This window comes from Euprymna scolopes, chromosome 14 (genome assembly GCF_053919585.1).
Source record: "Euprymna scolopes isolate OS-2025 chromosome 14, ASM5391958v1, whole genome shotgun sequence".
Classification (NCBI taxonomy): Eukaryota; Metazoa; Mollusca; class Cephalopoda; order Sepiida; family Sepiolidae; genus Euprymna; species Euprymna scolopes.
In genome coordinates, this window is record NC_136495.1 from 147,727,020 (window position 1) to 147,735,011 (window position 7,992).

The 7,992-nt window shown below is 35.6% G+C and overlaps 1 pseudogene; it reads left to right on the forward strand.

The window, feature by feature from the left end:
* Positions 1-2,360: 2,360 nt before the first annotated feature.
* LOC145293426 (5S ribosomal RNA) lies at positions 2,361-2,477 on the forward strand (annotated as a pseudogene).
* The last annotated feature ends 5,515 nt before the right edge of the window (positions 2,478-7,992 follow it).

Here is a 7,992-nt window from a genome sequence, read left to right on the forward strand (position 1 = left end):
TCGTTATTTATATAAAGATAAGAATCGTTATTTATATAAAGATAAGAATCGTTATTTATATAAAGATAAGAATCGTTATTTATATAAAGATAAGAATCGTTATTTATATGCAAATTCCTGATGAACCGCCCCCTTAAGTAAACGCTTCATCAAATCTCCACACTAACGTAATGTACTTGCAATAACCCTTATCCCTGAGTGGCTTCCGGGCCTTGATAAGTGGTGATCAGTGTGTAAAAAAAAAAAAAGATAAGAATGCTAAATCGAAATGGAATCCATAAAAATGGATAAAAGCAGCCAAGGTTTGATGACATATTAAATAATTAGGACTGCCTCAATCTAGCACCAGAAGTGTTAACATGCTGACCAATTAATCGTTATTGGTGAAGTGGGTTACGATTAATAAAATCCATTGACAAGGTCGCTGGAAAAATAGTGGGATCCTTCTCCAGCTCCAGTAGATATATCACTCCCGATACAATTCTCTACCTATATAAAAGCCAAGTACGCCAACGATGGAGTACTTTTGCCAAATCTGGACAGGAGCTGCTAGAAGTAGCTTATGCTGCCTTGACAGAGTTCAAAATATACTTAGTAGCTTAGTGGGGGTTGATTTTTTCTCTTCCCTGCAACGTCTTTCCCACAGAAGAGAGGTTGCGAGCCTGTCTCTGCTCTATCGTTATTTCCATGGCAAGTGCTTATCTGAGCTTCAATCTATGGTCTCCCTCGCCAAACTTTCACGAAAAGCACTCGTCTAGCCAGAACCACTATCAATAATTTCCCACATTATTTATCTGTGCCTAAACCTAAATATAGATTCCATGGACAAAGCTTCTTTCTTAGAACTGCGCGCCTGTGGAATTCTTTTCCGTTTGCCTGCTTTCCAACTGACTACAATCTGATTGTCTTCAAGTCCAACGTAAACAAGTTCTTGATGAACTAAGTAATCCAATTTACCAAATTCCCACTACTTATGTTTACTACGCCATAATTACATTGACTAATTTATACACATTAACCCTTATCCTCCAGTGGCCTCCGGGCCTTAATAAGTGGTTATTCCTATGTAAAAAAAAAACAACTATGAGTACCATTATAAGAGAGCGCATACGCTGATATGCAAATCTCGAGCCGTGTGTGAAGAAAAGAGTATTAAAAGAGCATGCGACCACCGGCGATCATGGGAAGCAAGTTTGAGAGCACGTTAGAGACGTGGGTGACGTTTTGAGATGACAGAGGCGTCGGAGAAGACGAGCACGTTCGAAATCATGTTTCATTCAGGAAAGTACTCGGAAATAAATGTTGTTGTTAAAAAAAGTGAGTCGAGTTACTACTTCTCTTATGTTCCTTGCGACGTAGACTGCCTACAACGTGTGGGTCCCGTGTGTAAACGTGTACAACGTTACACCAAGTTCGAATCATGTCGGTTCAGTACCTTTATTTTCACTGTAGATGTTTGCCATTTTTAAGTGACCCTTGTGAGCATCATATGTTTTAAAAAGAGCCTCACATGTGAGCATCATATGTTTTAAAAAGAATCGGAGAAACCAATGCTAACAACGGAATTAATTACAATGAAATTAACTCGTACCATGCTAATTCATAAAATCATTTATTTCGTATGAATCGCATATTTCTATTGTTGGCATTAGTCCCCACCGATATCTTTCTAGTTGGAATTCTTTCTAGAAATGAATCAGTTACTTCAAAAGAGACCACACGACGTTTTCCAAAATCCTAAGTAAAAGTGCCTCTGAGGGTCGAACTTAAGTTGTCAGTCCGTGTCGTTAACCACTGAGCCACCGTTACCGTCTGGACCATCGTGATTAATATGAATAAACGATTTATAAATTTAGGATACTATCATGGCTATGGGGAGCTTTTGTGATCCTTGATATAAATATAGAACTGTTCACAGGATATAAATCCGATGAATTTGTGGGCCAGATGTTGTGTGTCATGACAAAGGATATGTCATGGTCGGCCATTTCTTTTCAAGTGGTTATAACTGATGATGTTGTCTACAATGATATGATTGAAACCGTTGTTACGCCCTCGATGGAAAATGTGAGCAATGTAAGGCTGTGCGAATTTCAACAGGACTCAACGCCTTCTCACTAACCGCCAGAAAAATGAAGAATGTACAGAGGAGCAATCTTTATTATAATCTAACGCCCAACTAATAATTTAATACTCTAAATGTTGGGTCAATTCTAGCTCATTTTTTTCCTATTTTTATGCGTCAAAGTATATCTATAAGTGGTAAGGTCCGTCAGTCCAGCCGTTGGTTTGTTTCGCTTAGGTTTGAAATAACATTTTCATTAATAAACGCGAAAATTAAATGGGTGAATCTTATTTTAGAGAACGGCAAAATCACGTTGACACACCGGTTCTAACTAGATCACCGAAGTTAAGCAACGTTGAGCCTAGCCAGTACCAGATGGGTGACCAGTTGGGAAGACTAGGTGTTGTATGTATATATATGGTAAGTTATGAAAATATACATGGTAATTAAGCTACACAGAATATTCCGCGTTTCAACTTCGTTAGAATTCATCAGGCTTATGCTCTACTTATGTATTGAGGATTATTGAAGTACATAATGAAAATTATAACTTAAATTAATTTATATGATTAAATGAAATAACAATATATATATATAGCAAAAGTACCCGTCGTTGACTGGGTTCAAAAACAGTCTACAGAAAATGGACTCTGATTTATGAAAGTATGATAGGTTATGAAAAGGAAGGGTTGTAAAGAGATAGCTTCAAATTTGGGAGTAAACCAAAGCAAAATATGATAAAAGTAAAAATAAAATAGATAAACCCCATAATTTATTATACTATACCTGTTCACACCGAAACACTTATCACAATATTCTGTGGATCTATATTAAAAAAACTTTGTGACATATTTCCATTCTATGGAAGTCAGACACGAACGAACGCCCAATAATTTTATTGTACCATATTTCTTAAAACTGAAACATAATTATCAAAGTATACTTACGCAGATAGATATGAAAAGTCTTTATTAAAGTTTCTGCCTATTTCATTTCTATGGAGGCCAGGAGCGAACGAAGACCCCACAATTTTATTATACCATCCCTATTTAAGTTAAAACATACTTATCAAAGTATTATTATGTACATCTATATCAAAAACACTTGTAAACTTTTTTTTTAATTTTTAAATTTTTCATTTCCATAGTTTGTGGACCTTGCGCGAACGCGGACCCCACAATTTTAATGAATCATCATTATGCCAGATCAAACATACCTATTCCTGTGTCTCGATACATCTTCTATCATATGTGATCAGTCTCCTATAATAGTCAACCATATAGGAGCCTATTCGCGACTAGACACACACACAGACGTTCAGTTTTATATTATAGATATACATACATATATATATGCATATATATATATATATACATATATATATACATATATATATATATATGAGAGAGGAGAAGGAGAGTGAAATAGATAGGTAGGATATCGTTGACATACAGATAAATAAATATAAATAAAATGAGGAACGTAGAATAATATTTGATATATTAAAATAGATATTTAATAACTCTAACGCGATAGCTAGATACATAACCTTAACATATATACGTAGATATAATAGTACAGACAGCTTGCTAAGGGGTTTAGAAAATAAGTTGGTGGGTTTATATTAATCTACCTATTTACAGTGCCTCCACACGAGACAGAGTTAGACACCAGGGTCGTTTTTTAACGTGGAGAAAAGGTACAAAAACAAAAAATTGTCTCAATCGTGAAGGACTGCCCCTCCACCGAAAGGGAAATTGAAGTGCAGCATCTGAAAAACAGATACTGCACTTTGATCTTGGCCTAAAGGCCAATACACTTTGATATATTGATGAATTTTTAAACATATTATCATAGGCAGCAAGACATAAATAATATATATATATATAAACAGATGATGATTGCAACGTCTTGTCAGACGAGTGCCACTCCCTCAGACATTTAAAACCCATGAGCCCAAATGCCTGAGGGAGTATCTATACAATTATGATGTTACAGAGTCTAAGCTTTGTACGACAGCTAAGTCTCTCTCTTGGTTAAAAATGTTGAGATCCAGCAACAAGCAAGTGCAAGATAGCCAGCAACAAATTAAACTGCAGACCAGCTTAATGCGGGTACTGGTCTTCCGCTTTATGGTTTTTTAAATCAGAGAATGTCTTCTCCTAGAAAGGTTGCCTTCACCACGGCTTACGGAATCCCTCTCCACCCAAATACACACACACACACACACACACACACATACACACACAAATATACACGGTGCTAGTTGACCGTTGACCCAGAAAAAGAGTTCATTCGCCCTTTGGAAGGTCTTGTTTTTTATCCTTCAGGGAGACTAGCCACCCTCCTCACCAAACAAGTCTGATGGGGGAACCAGTTTAGTCGCCGGTGACCCGACCATGAGGCAGGTAGTACTGGGTTACATGGTACCAGTAGCACATATATAAACAGATAGATACATGGATTCATACATACATACGAGGTACCTTCAATAAGTTTCCAGACTTTTTCGATGAGCATGTTTATTGATAATACACTCATGAAACTCTAGCCCCCTTCACAGTAATCTCCTCCAGCTGCAATTCACTTGATGTACTATTCTAACAACTTCAGGAAGGCCCTATGGAAGTCCTTTTGTGTGTTAATGACTTCGTGACCTTATCTCAATTGTTTCATAAGGATAGCCTCTAAGCGTTTTCTTGAGCTTAGGGAATAATCAAAAGTCACAAGGAGGAAGGTCTGAACTTAAGAGAGGGCAAGGAACAGTCTAGATTCCCATCTTGGTCAAATAACCTTTGAAAAGGATGGAGTTCTCGATTGGTGCATTAGAGCAAATCTTACACGTCTTTAGTTCATCGCAAATAATTGTGTGTACAGTTCCCACACTGACATCAAACTTTGCACTTATTGTCTCTATACATAAACGACGGTCATTATCCATGAAAGTCTTTTTATTTTTGGCAAATTAACTCTGGTTTCCTTACTCCTCCCACATCTCTACTCACCCCCCCTCACAGACTCCCTGAATTCCTTAAATCTCTTATGCCGCCCAAAAACTGAGGCTCAATTCATGCAAGATGGTCCAAAAGCAGTCTGAAGCATTCCATACGGTTCTATGGCGCTTTTCCAAGTTTAAAACAGAATTTTATTGCATATCATTCTTCTAAAGTGTCCTCACGTTCAGATTGCATTTTTGAAATTCACCAGCTGTGACAATCAGGCTTTCGTAAAGTGTATTCCAATTTTGTGCTGTGGCTTTTCATTTGAACCTGAACTCATAAGAATTGGCCAGTCATCTCATAAGATGGAAATCAATAACATACTGAATTTTAAGAGTTTACGATAATTTTAAATGCCTGTACAAAACATTTATGGGTACTTATTGAAGGCACCTCGTTGATAGATAGATAGATAGATAGATAGATAGATAGATAGATAGATAGATAGATAGATAGGTAGATAGAATGTCAAATACATATATAGAGATATTTAGTTTAATGAAATTAGGAGACAAGTTTACACGTTTTTTTTTTGCGTTAATGTAACTTCTCTAATTACACATAACACTATATTTTTTTTATTTGATATTAATGGAATATGCATTAAAATATAAAATGCAATATCGTTAATTAAACCGACTTTTTTAATCCGATTTTGTACGAATTGATATTCACTCATGATACAAATAGCAAGTTTCCTCCTCCTTGCATTCGTAACTTAATCAGCAAACCACTTTCAATTGCCCAGCTTGCTTATTTCATACCTCTTAATTTTAGCTTATTGTTTATAAATATTAAGAGTTTAAAAAAAAAAAAGATTTTTAATATCCATGCGATTATAAAAAAAAACACGAACACTTTATTTAATTCATGGAGGCTAATTGAATTTGTTTCGTTAGCCGTGACTTGGTATAAGTCTTAAGATATTCGCAGTTGTATTTTTATCACCCACACTGAGGATTGAACCTTCGAACGCCAGAATGGAAGTAAGAATACTCCTAGAAAATGCCGGTTAACTACAGCCAAAATATTAACACGCGGACTTAAATAGAGACGAATCTAGATAATAACACTGATACGCGTATGTCAAATATATAAATAGCATTGTTAATTATTACACTATAATAAAATCGGAATTGAACGAAGTTACGCAAGAGAACGGACATATTTAGTACGAAAGCATTTTTGCCATTTAGTGTTTTTCTGTTTTGTTTTTCTGTTTTGTTTTATTTTATTCCTCCGGGTTTGCCGTCGTAAAACGCTAAACATTCTGTCAATTCCTTTGAATTACAATGAGTAAAATGCAGTCTTTGCGGTTGCTATGTCAACTATTGGAATTTTTGAGGCAAAGAATCGCAGCTAGATGTGAACGACAGGTGCAGAGCTCTCATAATAAAAAAAAGAATACCTCTAGTGAACCTCGTATTGTCACTTATCAACCACAGCTTGCAAGATTATATATATATATATATTTACATAGTGATCACCACTTATCAAGGCCCGGAAGCCACTCAGGGATAAGGGTTATTGCAAGTACATTACGTTAGTGTAAAGATTTGATGAAGTGTCTACTTAAGGGGGCGGTTCATTAGGAATTTGTTAACATTGGACTTGAAGACATCCAAGTTGTAGTCCGGTGGGAAGCAGGCAGACGGAACAGAGTTCCACAGGCGTACAGTTCTAAGAAAGAAGCTTTGTTCATGGAATCCGCGTTTTGATTTAGGTACAGATATAGAGTGGGTGAAATTTTTCACAGTGGATTCAGCTAGACGGGTGTTTTTCGTGAAAGATTGGCGAGGGGGGACCAGAGATTGGAGTTCAGACGAGCACCTGCCATGAAAATAACGATAAAACAAGGATAGGCTCGCAACGTATCTTCTGTGGGAGAGAGGTTGCAGGGTAGAGAAAAGGGCATCTCCCACTAAGCCACGAAGTCTATATATATATATATATATATATATATATATATATATATATATATATATATATATATCAAGCACGTCAAGCACGATGTATACATATATATATATATATATATATATATATATATATATATATATATATATATATATATATATTCAAGCATTTTTCTAGGTATCTGTTACATTCGTCGAGCAGTCTTCTTTATTTATGCTGGCATTCGTATAGAATGGCACCCAAATGTTGTTGTTAGCTTGCTGAAATAAAAAAAAAAAGACCGCTCGGTGAACGGAAAAGATATCTAGAAAAATCGGAAAAAAATATATATCTCGGTCGGGTTCACTTTGACGTGCTTGAATAATGACTAGCTGCAAAAATATACAAATATATATGGTCATCCATACACAATACTGTTTCGCTGTTTCACAGCTCATCAGTGCGGCTACAGAGTTAACTGCCTCAAGCCAGGATCGAAACCCGACCGCCCAGATGACAGACAAGGCTTCTCACCATTACGCTATACGGCTGCTTCTGTTTGGCTAATGAATTTAACGAAGTTTACTTTTTACATCGTCCAAATGCCTCCGCTCGATTTGTTTAGACAAAGAGCGTCGCTTTATACGCTAATGGCAGTTTGTATATCACTTCCCGAAATGCTACACCCAAGATATTCATCCATATACAGTACTGTTTCGCTGTTTCATATATATATATATATATATATATATATATATATATATGTATATATATATACATATATACATATATATATATATATATACATATATATATATATATATATATACATATACATATATATATATATATATATATATATATATATATATATATATATATATATATATATATGATTAGTTTTTTTTGGAAAAAGAATTCCAGCAGAGTGCTCAATTAAAAGGAAAATCCAAATTTTAAGAGCGTACTTATATTTTGTGTACAGAAAGTTGTTAGTTGAGACAGGTCATTGGTACCGTCGGTTTCAAGCCC